The sequence below is a fragment of the Lagenorhynchus albirostris genome, chromosome 5 (assembly GCF_949774975.1).
Source record: "Lagenorhynchus albirostris chromosome 5, mLagAlb1.1, whole genome shotgun sequence".
NCBI lineage: Eukaryota > Metazoa > Chordata > Mammalia > Artiodactyla > Delphinidae > Lagenorhynchus > Lagenorhynchus albirostris.
In genome coordinates this window covers 105,464,105-105,484,801 of record NC_083099.1, presented here as the reverse complement: position 1 = coordinate 105,484,801, position 20,697 = coordinate 105,464,105, and positions in this window count along the sequence as shown.

Sequence of the window (20,697 nt, the reverse complement as noted above, 5' to 3'; positions counted from 1 at the left end):
GAAGCTTTCTAAAGGGTATTTGAGTGATCTAACATTAACTACCCACACACTGTATTTCCCACTATTATTAGCACAGTGGATGATCTTTACAACTTAGCAAAGCTCCAAGAAGCATTATTACCGATTTTCTTTACAAGTGTCTCTAAATCCTTTGCCATTTCTTTCGATTTATATCCCAGACAGAATTATTTTCAAGTGACATTTTAGTATCTTCTACCTTAAATTTTAAAATGACTACAACTAGTGATGTGATGAAAAGGGATCTTGAACTTTGAAGTGTTACATTCCAGTTTACATAATTTTAGAAAGATGAGAAGACATACTGTGACAAGGGTAAAATACTGGAATAAGGCCCTACTGTGAGGTCTCCCAAACAACTATATAAGTATCAGAAGGGAATTAGGTGGAGGAAGGGAAGGGAGCCGGTTTATAAATATTAATGAGAAAAACTTGTTAGTTTTTAATTGAAAGATACGTAAATGTCCATATATAACCTCTATAAAGGTGAATTTGGTTTTAGTCTGTATTCATAGAAATGTCTAGAACTGAGGAGGTAATCATTCTGCTCAATACATTACTTACCAAATCAAACTTACAGTATTACGTTAAGTTCTAAAAAAGACTTCACCATGTTAGTAAACACACATCATTGTGTTAGATAACAGTAACCAAACAAAACGAATCCAGCGGGGAGTAACCAACCACACAACATGCAGAAAAGTTGAAAGAAAAGTGGAAAGAGAACTACACTATGTGATCAAAATGCCAAAAAAAGACCTACATGTAATTAGCAGAAGGCATACTGTGGACTAAAATAAACAAAAGCTTCTATGACTCTGCATTTGAGAATTCAATGTGGCCATGTCACTAATCACCAGTTATTTATGCACAGGTGGAAAAACACTTGATAGGGAAACCATAGAAGAGATTTACGTAGGGTTAGGCTAGTGACAAAGTACGTAAAAGTATCACAAAGTATCACACTTCTGTGATTCTTGTGTTTTAAAATTATTAGGATACGGGCTTCCCTGGTGGCGCAGTGGTTGAGGGTCCGCCTGCCGATGCAGGGGACACGGGTTCATGCCCCGGTCCTGGAAGATCCCACATGCCGCGGAGCGGCTGGGCCCGTGAGCCACGGCCGCTGAGCCTGCGCATACGGAGCCTGTGCTCCGCAACGGGAGAGGCCACAACAGTGAGAGGCCCGCGTACCGCAAGAAACAAAAACAAAATCATTAGGATGAAAAAAAATCATCTATTACCCTAGTATCTCTTTCTGAGTGCTCAAAATGCTCAAAATATAAAAGTTTAATTTTTCTTTATAACATTAAAATATCTGCTCTTGACTTTTTCTGTTAAGACCCTTAAAAATTGTTACTGACCAAGTGATTTTTTGAGGAAGTCATCATTTTAATACCAACCCTTCCATTAGTAGCAGAGTGTTGCTAAGACAATTTGTCCTTAGTTTTTTAAAAAATCGTCTCATTTCAAAAGCAATGGATTTCTCCTCCTAAGCTTCAGAGAACCAATGTTCATAAGGTGGAAAAATATTGTTTACTGTGATACATTTTATAAAACAGACAATGGAGAAATACTGAATTTTTCTATACCAATTCCTTAGATAGATTTCAGCACCTTTAAGTATACAGAAGATTGGAATCCCTTCCTACTTTCTCCAAATCTCCAGACCCGGAGAGAGAAATTTAAAACAATACAGATTTCTAAAGGAAGAATTAGTCCTAATCTCTATTCCTCTCTTGCTTTGGAAAAATCATGACTTTGCTAACAGTTTCTGGTTTTCCATGTACCAATAGCAGTTGCTTCATATTATTATTCTTCCCTCTATGGGAAGATATTTCACCGCAGTCATCTCTTCAGAAGAATTCTGCAATCTTTCTCTGCCAATCTAGGTGTCTAGAGAAAAAGATCAGAAGAAATTAAAACAGCCTGTTCTCATCCTGCCTTCCTCAAATAATCAATTTTTCTCTGAGGTTTCTTGACATGTCTAGACACGTTGGATGAAAAATAAAAGTTTCTGGGACAAATTTCCCTTTATGATTAAAACCTAGGTAGATTAAGGGAATGAGGAAAAAAACACAAAAGGAAAATATTTTAATAAAATAATATGTCACCTATTCTCATTCCTACTTACTCCAGTGGTTAATATATTTATTTATTTATTATTTTTTAACATCTTTATTGGAGTGCAATTGTGTTACAATAGTGTGTTAGTTTCTGCTTTCTAACAAAGTGAATCAGTTATGCATATACATATGTTCCCATATCTCCTCCCTCTTGCGTCTCCCTCCCACCCTCCCTATCCCACCCCTCTTGGTGGTCACAAAGCACTGAGCTGATCTCCCTGTGCTATCCGGCTGCTTCCCACTAGCTATCTATTTTACATTTGGTAGTATATATAAGTCCATGCCACTCTCTCACTTCGTCCCAGCTTATCCTTGCCCTTCCCTGTGTCCTCAAGTCCATTCTCTATGTCTGCGTCTTTATTCCCATCCTGCCCTAGGTTCTTCATAATCTTTTTTTTTTAGATTCCATATATATGTATTAGCATACGGTATTTGTTTTTCTCTTTCTGACTTACTTCACTCTGTATGACAGACTCTCGGTCCATCCACCTCACTACAAATAACTCAATTTTGTTCTTTTTATGGCTGAGTAATATTCCATTGTATATATGTGCCTCATCTTCTTTACCCATTATCCATTCATCCGTCAATGGACACTTAGGTTGCTTCCATGTTCCAGTGGTTAATTTATTTAAATTACTTTTTAAAGATTTTAATTGAGATTATGCTAGTATGTATCAATATGTTACTAAATAGAGCACATTTTCCAATCCTATATGCCAAATTTCAAATATACAGTTCAATACAACTGTTGGGAAAACAGTTTTATTAAATTTGGGGATTACATAATATTATGGAATCTCAAGGCAGAAGAGAACCAATCCAATATTAAAAATTACATATTTTAGAAAGGAATAAGTGACTTACTTAATATAAACTCTCTCATATGTATATCTGATCATACCAAGGGTACTTGCTTAAGGTCATGCAGCAATATCAATGTAGACTGAATCTGAGTGTCTAATATTTGGAAGTTAAACACGCCATGGCTTAACCTTGTAGAATGTGACAAAAGTTCTGTAGACTATTTTCAAAAATATGATCAACTTATGACCATTTTTATGTATGTGATAATTTGCTTTTCATTGACCACCACTGCCTAACTAGTTCTCTACATCACCCTTTTTCACACCCCCAAGTCTCTCTGTCACTCCTTCTGCTTTCCTTTTCCCACTTACAGAACCACTGCTGCCACAGTCATTTTTCTAAAATATTTATCATGCCATTTCCCTGGCAGTGAGGGAGAAACAGGCTGGTACAAAATAAAGTCAGATTTCTTTGTCATCAAAATATGTTCCTCATCTCTATACATATATTTCTACTCTTTTCAACATGCAGCCTAGCCAAACAAATTAACTTGTTATTTTTGGAGTATACTTCATACATATTATTCTCTCTGCCCAAAATGACTTTCTCAATGTCTTTGTCTAGGGAATTCTTCCAAGGCATAGGGTAGCTTAAATATCTATAATCTTTCTCATTCTATTTCCTGAGGGCAAAAAAGTTCCACTTCTACCTTGAGTTCTCACGGCACTTTTTACATGTCTCTAATAACTTGTCATATTTTATCATACTACATTGCATCTTAATTCCAAGTGAGGGGTAATTATTTCATAATCTATCACCACCTTTCCCTAATTCCACCCATCCCCTTAAGCCCAACAGTGTTATCCCCCAGGCCTTTTTATTCCCAGGGCTTTGTTAAGTGCCTATTTCATATTAGCTATTTGCTGAATGTTAATGTAAATTCATAATTTATTTTGATAATAATAAAGCCATAATGAGTAGAATTTCCATATTTTTATTAAAACTAATTGTCATAAAATGTTAGAATTAGAAAGGTCCTGAGAGATTATTTTATCCAATTTTTATATTTTATAGAGAGGCCCAGAAAATTTCAACTAATTCAACAAATATTTATTGCATATGTACTATTCAAAGCCTGTTCTATGTGCCAGAGATAAGTGATTTGTTTTAAAAAGTATTTAAATTAATTGTATTTGTGCAGCTTATATTTTGGGAGGGAAAATGACAATAAACAAACAAGTAAATGCTCAGGATATTATTGATAATGATAATTGTCATGAATAAGATAAGCTAAATAATTTGCTCAAGTTTACACTGGTTGCAGACCTGAACTCGAGCCATATTCTCCTGGGTCTCACTCAGTCCACTGTTGTGTTAACCAACAATTACATCCTACCTCTAAATCAAGTACAGTTTTTACAGAACCAAACTGAAGTTATTATTCCAGGTAGCAACTGAAAAACAGCCTGTATAGGTGAAGGTAAATCGTAAGTCGCTATAACAAAGATACCCCCAAGCAACAATGGCTCAATTAAAAGAAATTTATTTATTTCTTATAACTAGTCTCAAGGTTAAGAGTTCATACTGCTGGGGAGGCCTATATTCTGTCTTGTAGAAACTCAGTTTCCTTCATCTTAATACTCTGCCAAGCAAGGTGTGATCGTACTTGAAGTGCGGAGTAATGGGAGACTGCCACATCTTTATTCTGGCCTGCAGAAAGAGGTGGAAGAACACATGCCCGATATCTTAAGACCAAGAACTGAAAATGGTCACATTGGATTTTGCTCATTTTCCATTGGCTTAACCCAATAAAGCACACTGGGATGCAAGAGAGCCTGGAAAATATCAATAGTCTCCAGCTGGATGACTCAGCTCAAACTCTGGCCAGGCCAGGGGTAATTCTACCAGTTCACTTAGTCATCTCTCTCTCACTGGGCCACTGTTATTTACTTTTCCTTGGTCTTAGAAAAGAAATAAGGAACACAGGTAAATAATGAGGTCAGGACTGTTATTATAAGGACAAAGTTATCAAAAGTAACGAGGCATTTGATGTAAAAAAATCTGGTGACATTATTTTGGTGAGTAATGGCCCAGCTTCTACTGCCGAGAAACTCAATACTAAGTTTAAAGAATACCTTTACTTAACTCCCCAAGAAAGATGCACAGAAAAAAGTAAAAAGAAAACATATACATCATAAATGGCATCTGTTTGTGCAGCCCGATTGATTTAAGTGAGGAATAGAGCTCACTTTAATGAACTATAACTGTAATTTAAACTTGCTGTTCTATGCAGCACTCTAACTCACTTTATAGACGCAGAAGATTACTTGCAATAACTGAGGTTACACATTACCTTGCTCTGAAATCAGTAGGGAGGGCAGTTGCATAACACTGGTAATTTAGCACTCTGTTAGCAATTCAAAGTTGCTGAATCACAGAGATGTGGATGGTAATTATCTGGAAGTACTAGGGTCAACTGTTTCAGTTTCCCCTGTTTGTCAGAAGGAAGTGCATTAAGTACTTTGATAGACACTTCTTAGTGTTATAAAGAACTTCTTGACACAGCTGTCCATCTATGAGTCATATTGAGAAGACAACTCAGGTAGTATCTCTTCAAATAGACAGTGATGTTGATAACATCACATCTCTTTATTTCTCTTCCTATTTCCCCCTCTGATAAATTCACTCTTAGATGAAAGGAAGGAGTTAGTGAAATTCTGTCTTCTCTAATGGGGAAAAGATCATTATAAGACTAATGACAGATCTGATGATATTAGAGCAGAGGGTAGAAATTCAAGCAGATCATGAACTATCTTAGGAAAGAGGAAAAGCTCTCTCAGCCTAGCAAAAAAATTGCAAAGCAGAGAATGCTCAAGGTTAGGAAAGCTATTTCAAGGCCACAAGAAAAGCATACAGCTGGAAAACAGCTTGAGTATTTTATAATAGAGTTATTTAATAGGAGAAGTACTCAGAATTCAGAGAAGCATGATCAAGAGCCAATAAATTGTACCTAGATTTAGACAGTTGAAGCCAGGAAGAGGAAACAGAAAAATCTAACAAGAAAGTTAAATTTTCTTGATAACAATGAATTTTAATGTCAAGGAGGTGAAATATTTTATATTTATTGAACATCTGTTAAGTACTTGTTATATGCCCCAGGAACTGCTGTCAACATCTTTTCAAGCTGAATACGATATAGCTCTTGCACACCAGTTTACAGGGTAGTTTATTTCAATGTAGGCATTTCTCCTGTAATACAATAAAACTAGGGGATACAATATTTTTATTTATGGACTTCTATTGGCTGTCTTGTAACAGAGCAGCTTTGTGAAGGTTAATAATTTATCATAACAATGGGAAATAGAGAAAATAAGGATGTCTAAGATGCAATGGGCTAACGATAGAGCAGGAGAGGATATAAAAGGTCATTTATCTGAAATAGTAGCTACAAATAATCAAACAAGTGAGTTTTTCTCATGCAAGTAGGTTTTAGGGATACGTATCTGTAGCTCTGCATATATATCTAATAGCCCACCTTTCATACAGAAATACCTTTAGATAAAACAATACAAAACTTTGTTCCTGTTAGTCTATAATTCTAACCCCTGATTCCCTACTTATTTAACCCTTACGACAACTTTATGAGGTAGATTCCATTAATATTCACACTAGGAAGATATGTCACAGGGAGGTTAACTGACTTGCCCAGGGTCATACAAAATAATGTAGATGAAGTATTCCAGAAATCTCTTCTATTTGCTCAGATAAAAATCACATAATCTTCAAAGATAAAAAAACAATGTGCAATGTTCCTTTGGAATCTAAGAATCTTTTAGTTTTACTAGTTTTAAGCTTTACTTAATGAAATAATATAGCTAAAAAAAGATTTTTTAAAAAAACTTTCCAAGTGAAATTACCCTATCCTGAAATAAAGCATAATTCTTACCTGAAAATAATTTGTTCTTCACTTCAAAATTCTCTTTTTAAAAACAAAGGGAAGGCAAATCATTTCACACAATCAGTAGTATACATTATGGACAGTAATTTTATATAAACAAATATTAAGGGTGGTCTTTCCTCTTTTGTGTCCAACTCTTTACCTTCCCTGTTCATCAGTTTGTTAAAAAACAAAATTCAAGCGAGTAAATGTAAAGATCAAATGGCTTTATTAAATAATTCATTAGGGCTTCCCTGGTGGCACAGCGGTTGAGAATCTGCCTGCTAATGCAGGGGACATGGGTTCGAGCCCTGGTCTGGGAGGATCCCACATGCCACGGAGCAACTAGGCCCGTGAGCCACAGCTACTGAGCCTGCGCGTCTGGAGCCTGTGCTCCGCAACAAGGGGCCGCGATAGTGAGAGGCCCGCGCACCGTGATGAAGAGTGGCCCCCGCTTGCCACAACTAGAGAAAGCCCTCGGACAGAAACGAAGACCCAACACTCCAAAAATAAATTAATTAATTAATTAATAAACTCCTACCAAAAAAATATAATAATAATAATTCATTAATCGGGCAGCATCCCATCTAGCAAATATACAGGAGCTCTAAGGAGCTATACAAAATGGGAGATTTTGTAGGCAGAAGGGGGCAGGGACAAGGAATGAGCAGATTATCTCATCTTTCTTTGGGAGACAGAAGGGGTCTATCAGGTGGATTACATCACTGGTGCTGACCAGGAAATTCCAGATGGACTGGTTTAAGATTACATTCCTGAGAGTGGTTGAAATTGCAGTCAGGTTAGGTATTAAGTCTTGGTTTGCTGACCTGGGGCTTAGCACGAGTGACTCCATTTTGGGCCTCTTGTCTTTTTTTAACAAGTTGTATTAATTTTCTGTTGTTACCATAACAAATCTACACAAATTTAGCAGTTTAAATCAACACCTATTTATTATCTCACAGTTCTGTTCATCAGAAATCCAAGTACAATGTAATTTAACTGTGTCCTCTGTTTAAAGTCCCACAAAGCCAAAATCAAGATGTCAGCAAGGTTGCCTTCCTTGCTGGAGGCTCTGGAGATATATCCATGTCCAAGTTCCTTCAGGTTGTTCCCTAGATTCAGTTCTTTGTGTTTATGTCACTGGGGCCCTGTTTCCTGGCTGGCTGTCTGCTGGAGATGGAGGTGCATAGGGGGGCAGTTTTTGCTCCTAGAGTTTGCCTGAAGTTCTTCTCTTGTTTTTCATGTGGCCACCCCTCCAACAATGGTGAGATGATTCCCTCTCATACTTCAAATCCCTCTGACTCCAGCCAAAGGAAATACAGCACTTTGTAGTTTCTGTCTTTTTGTTTACTGGCTTTCTATTTAAATTTAGGAAACCTATCTTAGTTTGTTTTTCATTTTGTTTTGTTGGGGAAGGAGGTTATTTTTAATTTTTTTTTAATTATGAGAAAGGTCATAAAAAATGTGATAAAACATTATTGAATGGTAGGCTGACAGATTTTATAATAATCTTCTAAAATTCAACACTATAAAGTTATATTTCTATATACTTCACATTCCTCATTTTTCACTATACTTTAAAGTTTTTCACATATGTTACACAAATAACTAAGGCAAAAATTTCCTGAGCAGTGTAGATAAACCAAAAATATCCTTCATCCTCTTTGTTTTTCAAAGAGGTGGGAAGGCTGTCTAGAATGCCAATAAATGGAGATGCATTTGCCTGAGAAAGTCACTCAAAATAGTAAGAGAGAAAGTACCAAACCAAACATGTCAATGGTTTCTGAGAATGTGGTGTTTCTGCATTAAAATGCTAAATTCATAATAACTTGGTTGGTTCCTTCTTTTTTTGTTTTGAAGTTTTGTTTGTTTGTTTTTCTCTGTCTGCACATTACTATGTCATTATTTATAGTCTAAATAGTCTGTTCTATTTGGTCAAGAAGGAAAACATGAGTCCATCTCTTTGTCTGCTTAGACAGATGAACCCTAAGGTCATTAGCGTTTTTCTCTTTTGTTCATACCTCCCATTCAATTCATCCTGTTGCCTCTAACTGAAAAATTAGAAGACACTTCTAAAATGTAATCCAGGTCATGTCACTTTCTTGCTTAAAATCTTTCAATGACTTCCTATACAAAATCAACAAGTTCCAAATTCCTTAACGATGATGGTCTCCAAAATTTTCTATGATACATCCCCACCTACCGCTCACTATGTACCTTTCATGACACCCTCACCTTCCATATTACTCTGCTACAAGTAACTGGCATTTATGGGTCTTAAAGTGATGACAAGCTCATTAGCATACTACTTTGCACTCCTGTTCCTTCTCCTTGCTGTCCTCTATTGAAATGCTACTTCTTAAGACAGTCCTCACCACTCCAGTCCCTTTCTATTTTTTTACCCATGTTTTTTTCATAATATAAATTGTTTCACTTTGTTCTATATTAGTTTACATGTTTACTGTCTGTTTTTCTATATCCAGCTTCCTTATATCCACTAATATGTAAACTCATTAAAGACAGGGATCCTGTCTGTCTTACTTATCACTTTCTCCTAAGCACCTGTAACAATGCCTAGCCCATAACAAATATTTATGGACTAACTTGTAGAGGACTGTTACATCTTTAGGATAACTCATTTTCTAGTTTAGGGTTAGTAATAATAATGCTAATTAATTGAATGCTTAGTAGGTGCCAGCTACTGGGCTACATAAACTACATGTATTACTTTATTTAAACTTAACAAATGTCCTGAGGACAATACAGATATTATTCTCATTTTAAAGATGAAGGAACTGAGGTTTAGGAAGGTTGAGTGATTTGTCCAAGGATACAGACTAAGTAAGGGGCAGAGATTGGATTGTATCTCACTTCAGAAAACTGAGACTAGGGACTTCCCTGGTGGGGCACAGTGGTTAAGAATCCACCTGCCAAAGCAGGGGCTATGGGTTCAATCCCTAGTCTAGGAAGATCCCACATGCCGCAGAGCAACTAAGACCATGTGCCACAACTACTGAGCCAGTGTGCCACAACTACTGAAGCTCACACACCTAGAGGCCATGCTCCACAATAAGAGAAGCCACCGCAATGAGGAGCCCATGCACTGCAACGAAGAGCAGCCCCCACTAGACGCAACTAGAGATAGACCGCACGCAGCAACAAAGACCCAATGCAGCCAAAAATAAATAAATAAATAAATTTTTTTCAACTAAAGAAATCCCTGAGACTAGACTATGTCTCATTTCAAAGAACTATACTCTTTTCCACCTCAGTCTACAGACCTAACCTAAAATTTCTAACTTTAGCATGTTAAGGTCAAATTTCTAGTTATATATAACAACCAAGTTTGTAATAAAATGTGTCTCCATGATTTCAATGCTTAATACTTCAAGCAAGTAAATACTTAGGGAAATATATAAGGCTTTCTATTTCACTAATTCCTCATGATTTCTCATTTATTCTAGGTGATATAGTTGAATTTCAATATAAAACTACAATCAACTACAAGCATAGGTCATGGTCAATCTTTTAACCTCCAACATTTGCCATTCTCAGCAAAAGACTTCCTACTTGTTTGGAAAGTCTCCTATTAGCAGCTCTTGGAAACTGCACTGCAGGATCTGAAACTTGGAGTGTAACTCAGTGACTGACTTCACTATGTGTAATGTTGTATAATAGTAGCACTTGCTATTCTAGACAATATAGAATCAGAAGCCTCAGATGGAACTATTTTCTAATCAAAATGGCAGCATTCTAAATGTCTTCAAACCAATTCTGTAGGTAACTTATATTTTTTAAGAAAGTACCCTTCAGTGGAAGGAGTTCATTATTCTCTCCGAGTTTATCCCATGTTGTTGCAGTCATGTAATTGATTTTTATTTTGCTCCCCTTTCTCTTAAAAGTGATGGCAAAACTGTGTTAGTAGTTTGGATACTGAAATGGTTGTGTTATCCTGACCTGCCATAGAAAAGCATTTATTAAGGATTTGCTCTTCATCTAAAATATTGCAACCTCTTAAGCACAGAGAAAAATAGCATTAAAGAAAACAGATGTAGATTCCCTTGTCAAACCAGAATCTAAAGCAGTGACATTCAATATTCAAAAGCCAAAACTATTTATATACTTGCTTTTTAACAGAGTTATGACAAAATATATGTAGAGTTGGTAGCAGAGTGTAGTATGAAAAGGGAAAAAAACTAAATTTAATAAAATATATCAGCAGGTAACTGCTTAATAGGGCAACACAGGAGAATAAAACTATGAAAAGGGATATTCAGAACATCTAGGGTTATTTCCCCAAGAAAATGGAATTTCAATTTTTGAATATTAAAAACCTGTTTGATCTCTTATTCATTCTAAGAAATCTCCCTACAAAATGGTATTAAAAAAAAAAAAAAAAAGGCCCCAAACAGAGTCACTTGGGCTAAACCCATACCACCAGACCAAGACTTAATACGTAACCTAATTGCCGTTTCAACCTCCCCCAGGAACCAGTCAGTCTGGAATTTTCTGGTCAGCACCAGTGAGGTAATCCACCTGATAGATCTCTTTTGTCCCCTAAAGGAAGGTGACCTTGTCTGAAACAATCTGCTCTTTCCTTTTCCCTCACCCATTTCTGCCTATAAAAGTTTTCCATTTGGGCTTCCCTGGTGGCTCAGTGGTTGAGAGTCCGCCTGCCGATGCAGGGGACACAGGTTCGAGCCCCGGTCCGGGAAGATCCCACATGCCGCGGAGCGGCTGGGCCCGTGAGCCATGGCCGCTGAGCCTGCGCGTCCGGAGCCTGTGCTCCGCGACGGGAGAGGCCACAACAGTGAGAGGCCCGCGTATCGCAAAAAAAAAAAAAAAAAAAGTCTTCCATTTGTACAGCTTCTTGGAGCTCCTTTCTATTTGCTAGATGGGATAATGCTCAATTTATGAATCATTGAATAAAGCCAATTAGATCTTTAAATGTACTTGATTGAATTTCGTTTTTTCACAATAGCATTTATAAAACATACAATTGGTACATTTTTAAATGGATATTTATTTATATCAATCTGAATGAAAACATGAATTTCCTACATCAAGGCAGATTTTTATTATTTACTTACAGCAATAACAACATTCGTTCCTCATGCCCCAGTTATTTTCCCTTTCTGGAGTAATGCTACTTAAGCACATATACAAAAAACAGTGTTCTTATTTTACAGAGGAGGAAACCTGAAATATAAATCTAGGGGTTTATAAACGTGCTATCCTTCTCCCCCCTAATGGTTTACAATTCTTCTGAACATAAATGATTGCCCCAGGTTTCATCTCTCTTTGAAAGGTAAACACATTAGAGGTAAGTCTCAAATCTCTCAGGAGATCTTAGGGCTATTCAATCACCTTTTAACTTCCAAGGCATCTCCTTTAACCTAGGTTCTAGTTTTCTTTAGAAAAATGAAAATATTCACTTCCTGACAATAATTCATCAAAAAGATTTAATAATCATGAACGTTTCTGGATCAAATAATGGTGATTTAAAAGTATATATATATATATATATATATATATATATATATATATACCAATTCAATTTTCAAGAAGAAATAATAAATAATTTCAATGAATTCCAAAAAGGATAAATATTCACACTACACTTTTCATACACTTGCCGAACAGAGAAACAGTGTGATTTGTTGATCCCAAAAACAATGGCAACAAAACAAAGGACAAAAAGTATTTCTCATTGGAAATTAAAGAATATTCTTCTAAACAATTTAGGGTTAAGAACTGTTACAGGTTGAATTGTGTTCCCCCCAAATTCATATGTTTTAGTCCTAACCCACAGTATTTCAGAATGTGACCCTATTTGGAAATAGGATCATGGTAGATGTAAACAGTTAAGCAAAGATGAAGTAATACTGGAATACAGTAGGCACCTAGTCCAATCTAACAAGATTCCTTACAAAAAGGGGAAATTTGGAGACACACATCCATAGAGGGAAGATTATGTGAAGAGATACAGGGAGATGGCCATAGAGAGGCCTAAAACTGATCCTTCACTCAGAGGATCAATCAAAAGGAATCAATCCTGCTAACACCTTGATTTTGGAATTCTAGCCTCTGGAACTGTGAGACAATAAGTTTCTGTTGTTTAAGTCACCCAGTTTATGGTACTTTGATACTGCAGCCCTAGAAAAAAAAAATGCAACAATTATCTAGAAATTAATGATAATGAGCACACTATAAATAAAACCCTAAAAGAATACTTCCAAAGCAACACTTAGAGTCCTTAGTCTAGAGTTCATATATATAAAGATACAGATTTTGTAATTAGTGCATTTATTAGAAAGACTGGGGAAAAAAGGAAGTTTTTAGTATCCAGAGGAAAACGCAAAAAAAACTTGCTTTAAGTAAAAAAGCGTTTTTTAAACAGAAGATAACAATTTAAAAATTAAATTTTAAAATCTGGATCTTTATCAGTAGTATCTCAAGGCAAAAAAATAAATAAAAGCAAAAATAAACAAATGAGACCTAATTAAATTTATAAGTTTTACACAGCAAAGGAAACTTAAACAAAATGAAAAGGCAACCTATGGACCCGCCAGGGATTAATTTCTAAAGTATACAAACAGCTCATACAACTCAATGTCAAAAAAAAAAACAACCCAATCAAAAAATGGGTAGAAGACCTAAATAGACATTCCCCAAAGAAGACATACACATGGCCAACAGGTACAAGAAAAGATGCTCAACTTCACTAATTATTAGAGAAATGCGAATCAAAACTAAAATGAGTTATCACCTCACACCTGTCAGAATGGCGATCATCAGGGACTTCCCTGGTGGTGCAGTGATTAAGAATCTGCCTGCCAATTCAGGGGACATGGGTTCGATCCCTGGTCCGGGAAGATCCCACATGCCACAGAGCAACTAAGCCTGTGTGCCACAACTACTGAGCCCACGCACCGCAACTACTGAAGCCCGTGTACTCTAAGGCCCACGTGTCACAACTACTGAGACTGCATGCTGCAACTACTGAAGCCTGCCTGCCTAGAGCCCATGCTCCACAATAAGAGAAGCCACTGCAACGAGAAGCCTGTGCACTGCAACAAAGAGTAGCCCCTGCTCGCCACAACTAGAGAAAGCCCACGCACAAAAATGAAGACCCAATGCAGCCAAAAATAATACAAAAGAAATAAAAAATTTAAAAAATAGAATAGCCATCATCAAAAAGTCTACAAACAATAAATACTAGAGAGGATGTGGAGAAAAGGGAATCCTCCTACACTGTTTGTTGGTAGGGATGTAAATTGGTGCAGCCACTATGGAAAACAGTATGGAGGTTCTTTCAAAAACTGAAAATGAGTTATCATATGATTGTTACCAGCAATCCCACTCCTGGGCATGTAACCGGAAAAGACAAAAACTCTTACTTGAAAAGATACATGCATCCCAATGTTCATAGCAGCACTATTTACAATAGCCAAGACAGAAATAACTTAAGTGTTCATCAATAGATAACTGGCTTAAGAAGTGGTGTATATATATATATATATATATATGCAACAGAATATCACTCAGCTATAAAAAAGAATGAAATATTGCCATTTGCAACAACGTGGATAGACTTAGAGAATATTATGCTTAGTGAAATAAGTTGGAGGAAGAAAAATGCTATATGATATCATTCATATGTAGAACCTAAAAAACAATACAAATCAATCTATATGCAAAACAGAAACAGACTCACATACCTAGATGACAAAATTATGGTTACCAAAGGGGAAACGGAGAAGGAGGGATAAATTAGGAGTACAGAATTAATAGATACACACTATTATATATAAAATAGATAAACAACAAGGATTTACTGTATGGTACAGGGAAATATATTCAGTATCTTGTAATAACCTACAATGGAAAAGAATCTAAAAAAGAATATATAGTATATATCTATGTATGTATATATAATATATATGTGTATATACATAAGTACATATATATAATTGAATCACTTTGCTGTACACCTGAAACTAACACAATATTGTAAATCAACTATACCTCAATAAAAAATTTAAAAATTAAATAAAACATGGATCTTTAAAAAAGATGAATAATATGCACAATCTTTGCCAAGTCTGATAAAAAACGAGGCAACATTTAAATACCATGTAGTTTGTAGGATTGTCTGAAGTCCAGGATGGTTATGCCTCCAGCTTTGTTCTTTTTTCTCAGGATTGCTGTGGCAATTCTGGGTCTTTTGTGGTTCCATATAAATTTTAGGATTATTTGTTCTAGTTCTGTGAAAAATGTCATAGGTAATCTGACAGGGATTGTATTAAATCTGTAGATTGCTTTGGGTAGTATCATTTTAACAATATTAATTCTTCCAATCCAAGAGCATGGGATATCTTTCCATGTCTCTGGATCATCTTCAATTTCTTTTATCAATGTTTTATAGTTCTCAGCATATAAGCCTTTCACCTCCTAGATTAGGTTTATTCCTAGGTATTTTTTTTTTGCCACAATTTTAAATGGAATTGTTTTTTTCACTTTCTGTTTCTGATACTTCATTGTTAGTTTTAAGAAATGCCACAGATTTCTGTATGTTAATCTTGTACCCTGCTACCTTGCTGAATATGTTTATCAGTTCTAATAGTTTTTGTATTAAGTCTTTAGGGTTTTGTATATATAGTATCATGTCATCTGCATATAATGATAAATATCATATGACATCACTTTATTTTTGGTTCAATAATCATTATTGTCACCTTGATCTCAAGGTTACTGGAAAAGGAGAACACAGTAAAGAAGCAATAGCTCAAGTTTCCTTTTGCACACAGGTGTAAAAAATTTGTATACATTACACACAAAAATGGCTAGACACAAAAATTTCAATGGTTGATTGGGTTTAGTCTGACTAAAACAAGTGTTTTGTAGAATACACAAAGTTCTCTTAATGAAGTTTGGGGGATAGTAGGCATATGAAAGTGACAGGCAGTCATCATACTCCCAGGAGAATGGAGGGGGCTAATGTGACTGCCTATTGGACAAATTTGTCATATGTACAATAGACAGAAAAACATATACAAATTCCAATTCAAAATTTACCATAGTAGACACCATAGATTTACTTACCTACCATATACTTACTGACACCCAAATACATTGTCTCTAAACACGGCAATCTCATAAAGTCCAACCCAAGTGTTAAATTCCTGCTGTCTCTATGCCTATATGCTTCACAGGCATTTCAAACTCAACATGTCCAATAATGAACACATTACATATACAATGAACACACTGTATTATATATATTTAAATATGTAACTATACGTATATGTGTATACACATAAATCTAGGTATATATAGGTATGTGGAGAGATCTGTGGAATAACTTATGGAAGAGAAGTTTTCAAGGGCCATAAGAAAAATTAATCAATGGAAGATAAAGTAAAAAGCAACTGAACTTTGTAGGAAACTCTGAAAAGAAAGGATGAAGAGGTAACCAATGAATTTTCTAGTTTACTCATATAAACTAGAGTTTACTCATGGATCTATAATACAAGAGGAAACTCCAATAATATTCTTCTTTGTCCCCTGAATTAGTAAGTCACAAGTGCCCATGAGGAGACTCACTACTGTAGTTCAGAAACCCAGTCAGAACATCATGACTACTCTGTGTTTTGTGTCCTTACATGGCATTGTAAGTTTCTTATTCTGCATTTTAATAATGGAACCATGTATATTTCATGGTCATGGTGCTACTAACTGAGCATGAGTTACCAGGAGCTTGCTTCCAAAAGTAACTCGAGACTATGACAGCAGTATAATTTTTCATTTAATCTTGATTTGTAGGATACTATAAAACTGGCAAAAAAAGATGAGATGAAGAAGAGGAATCTGTTCTAGAACTGTCACTTCTCAAGGGCATGGTAGGGCACGGGCAATAATAGAAATCGACCAAGATAATAAGGTATTAGAAAGTCTTACTGAGAAGCTCCCATATGAGAAATGGTTGAAAAAAACAGAATGTAAGGAATATTCCAAAGCTAATAACATAAGTGGGAAATGGGAAAAATTGGAAATGGCTTAAGAAGACAGTGTGGAATTGTTACTTCATGTGAACTTTCAGAGCATAGAGTTGGCTCTTCCTAATAAGAGGTTAGATGTGAACACTGTATATGTTAAATATGATTCCATGTATGCCTGATGTAAATTATTTAATAAAATTGAGCTTCCCTGGAGGCGCAGTGGTTGAGAGTCTGCCTGCTGATGCAGGGGACACAGGTTCGCGCCCCGGTCCGGGAAGATCCCACATGCCATGGAGCGGCTGGGCCTGTGAGCCATGGCTGCTGAGCCTGTGCGTCCGGAGCCTGTGCCCCGCAACGGGAGAGGCCACAACAGTGAGAGGCCCGCGTACCGCAAAAAAAAAAAAAAAAAAAAAAAAATTACTGGGCTGCTATGGACAATATAAATTAGAGATAAGTAGAACTGTATAAAATTTAACATAATTGGAAAAGCACTTCATGTAATTCTATCGATAACTCACATTCTTGTACTTTTTTAAAGGTGAGAGAAATCAAAAGCTGAGCTAGGACAGTAGAGCATCATTATCTGTATATATTTAATCAGTCACCCAAGCCCTGACACATCAGAAACTAGTGCTACTATGGAACAGGTTTTCATCACATAATCATAATGCAGTACATTCTGGGACTAGAATTAAAATTCATCAATGGAGAAGACTCTTTGGGTTGAGAGGCAACATGGCGGTACTGTCTAAGCTCTCCTCAGTGAAATCCTTTGGGTGAGCATACTTGTTAACACTTAGTTTATAACAGAGAATTGTCATCCTACAAGCCAGCCTCTTTCCCACACACACCTCACTTGGCCATGCTTCACGGTGATGTGTTCACTTATCCTGGGCTAGGGAGGATGCAAGGGTGTTTCAAATCAAGATCTCCCTGTCTCAGGAGAGACTGAATGAGACGGAAGTGGTCCAGTATTGAGTGTTGAGGAAGGTGTTTAACCAGGGAGAGTTTAAGTGCTTGCTACTCATTATATGTTCCTAGGACCAGGAGCATCTGCACTACCTGGGTGCTTGTTAGAAATACAGACATTCAGGCTCTACCCCAGAAGTATTAAATCAGAGTCTGCATTTTAACAAGATCCCCACGTGATTCGTAAGCACAATAAAGGAGGCTTATTCTAAATTTCATGAGAAAAATTTTCTCAGCTATTCATTGTTTTTACCCTAGATTCTAGCACCTAGAGGGAACTGAGTATCATTTGCTGGAAGAATGAGTTAATTAATTAATTAGTGATTCTCTTCAACTTTTACTTTAATCTTCTAAGAAGATATTAATCATTATTAAAAACTTCAAATTGTAACTATAATTCAGGCTTAAGAAAACAGATGCTGAGTACATGAAATGAGCAATGCATTATGCTAGGCTTTGGGGGCTATAATGATACATAATTCTTTTAAAAATATTAATATGTGGTACTTCCCTGTTGGTCCAGTGGTTAAGACTTCGCCTTCCAATGCAGGGGGTGAGGATTCGGTCCCTGGTTGGGGAGTTAAGATCCCACATGCCTTGCGGCCAAAAAAACCAAAATATAAAACAGAAGCAATATTGTAACAAATTTGATAAAGACTTTAAAAATGGTCCACATCAAAAAAAATCTTAAAAGAAATATTAAGACGTACCACGAAATTTGTAGTCTAATTAAGAATTATATGACAAACATGTTGAAATTTAGACAGTAATAAATATTTAAATATTATAGGACAACAACAAAAAAGAAGGCACGAAGTATAAGACAAATTACAAGGAAAATAAACTCTGTTGGAGTTCAGAAGAAGGAATCATTTACTTCTACGTGAGCAGAATAACAATAGGAGCGACTAATGTTTATCATCTGTTTAGCAGGTGCTTTCCAGCAGAGGAACATAGACGCAAACATTTGGCTATTGGTGGCGATAATAGTTTATTAACACTATGAGCACTTACTGTGCACTAAGCTCTATTATGAGCATATATTACATATATTAATATATGTAATTTATATATATTAAATTTATATATATTTTATAAATATGATTATATACATATATATGTAATTAATATATATTACATATATTAACTCTCTTAATTATCATCATCATCCTTAGCATAGGATAACTATTATTGACAATTTACAGATTAAAAGCTGAGTCATGGAGTAGCTTACCAATGCGCCCAAGACCCCACGGCTAGTAAGAGGGAGGTGATTCTTTGTGACTAATCTGACTCCAGAGCTCATTCAAAATAATGAAGCTTTCCTGGTGGAGACCTGGGACTTCTTCCTAGGATTGGAGGGTAGGTGGGAGGGAGGAAGGTAGAAGATTGGAGTGTCTGAGGCTGCAAGGTAAATAAAAGAGCAGGGGCAGATTCAGAGTACTAAAAATCTTGTAGTGATTTTGAATATCATGAGTAAGAAATCAGGATTCTGAATTGAGTAAACCAAAGAAGAACAGGTACTGAAGCGTAGAGGGAAAAGGCTGATTCTCGGCCTCCCTGTATTGGGCTTGAATCCTGGCTCATTCACTTAGCAGTTGCAGGATCTCGAACACCTGACCTCTTTGCCCTCTCTTCTTCAAACATCTCATGAGGAGGGTGTAAGAATTAATTGAATGTACTCCATAAATTAGAGCTCTTTTATAACTGTATCAGTAGTCACAGGACTTAATCAACAAAATCCCAAATTAGACCCATGTTAATGGTGTCAGTGTATTTCATCTCTGACAAGGGACACTCAAGGAACTGAGTGTGTTGTCTATTTTTTTGGGCTCTGGGCTCCCCTCTAGTTGCGGCGTGCTGGTTTTTCTCTTCTCTAGTTGTGGCGCGGGCTCAGTTGCCCTGTGGCACGTGGGATCTTAGTTCCCAGACCAGGGATCGAACCCACGTCCCCTGCATTGGAAGGCAGATTCTTTACCATTGGACCACCAGGGAAGTCCCTGAGTGTGTTGTCTTAACTAGATCATATCTGATTATGTCAAAGCTCTATAGCCAATTTTCTGCATAGGTCTTCTCTTTCTACCCTCATCTAAAGGACATTTCATCTGGGCTTCTGCCTTTCAGTTATCTTAACCAATGTTGGTAAAAAGCAGTGCTTTCACAGAAGGTCAAATAACACCAAACGTTTTCCTCCCTCTGCATAAATCTCTGTGCAACGTTATATATGTGGAGATATAACAAGCGTGGGATAATTATAAGTTGTGCATATGATGTCAGAAGACTATTACTGTGACATTCTGAAGACAGTGTTTTCAAAGCATTTTTTTATAAAGTCAGTGCAAGTTAAATATAGAACTCCAGCTTGGTTCCACATAAATTATGGAGTTGGTCAGTCATGGAGATAAAATTACATTTAGAGTTCCCACTGGCATTGTAAGAAGTGAAATTGAAAAGGTATTTTTATATTGTATAAAAGGTGTCCCTGATTCTTAATGCTGTTGTCTTCTGAATTGAACCCAAGTCATGAGTTTAAAATAAGCCTTCTCATAAGCCTGAAAGAATCACTGCAGTTGGTTAATAAGCTTCATATTTTCTACTAGGGAACAACCATGGTTTGACAGAATATGGCTCATTAAGGAATAATTGTATTTTCTGTGATCTAATTTGAGTTCTAAAGTCATGTCTGCATTTGGTTTTAATTCATTTTATCTTCATTCAATACATCTTCCATCCATACTGGCTGTGAAGTGAACTTGCATCATATTTGGCATTTCCTTTAATTTTCTCTTACGACATGAATACCTTCAACCAGAAATCATACACGTATTGGAAATAATGTCTT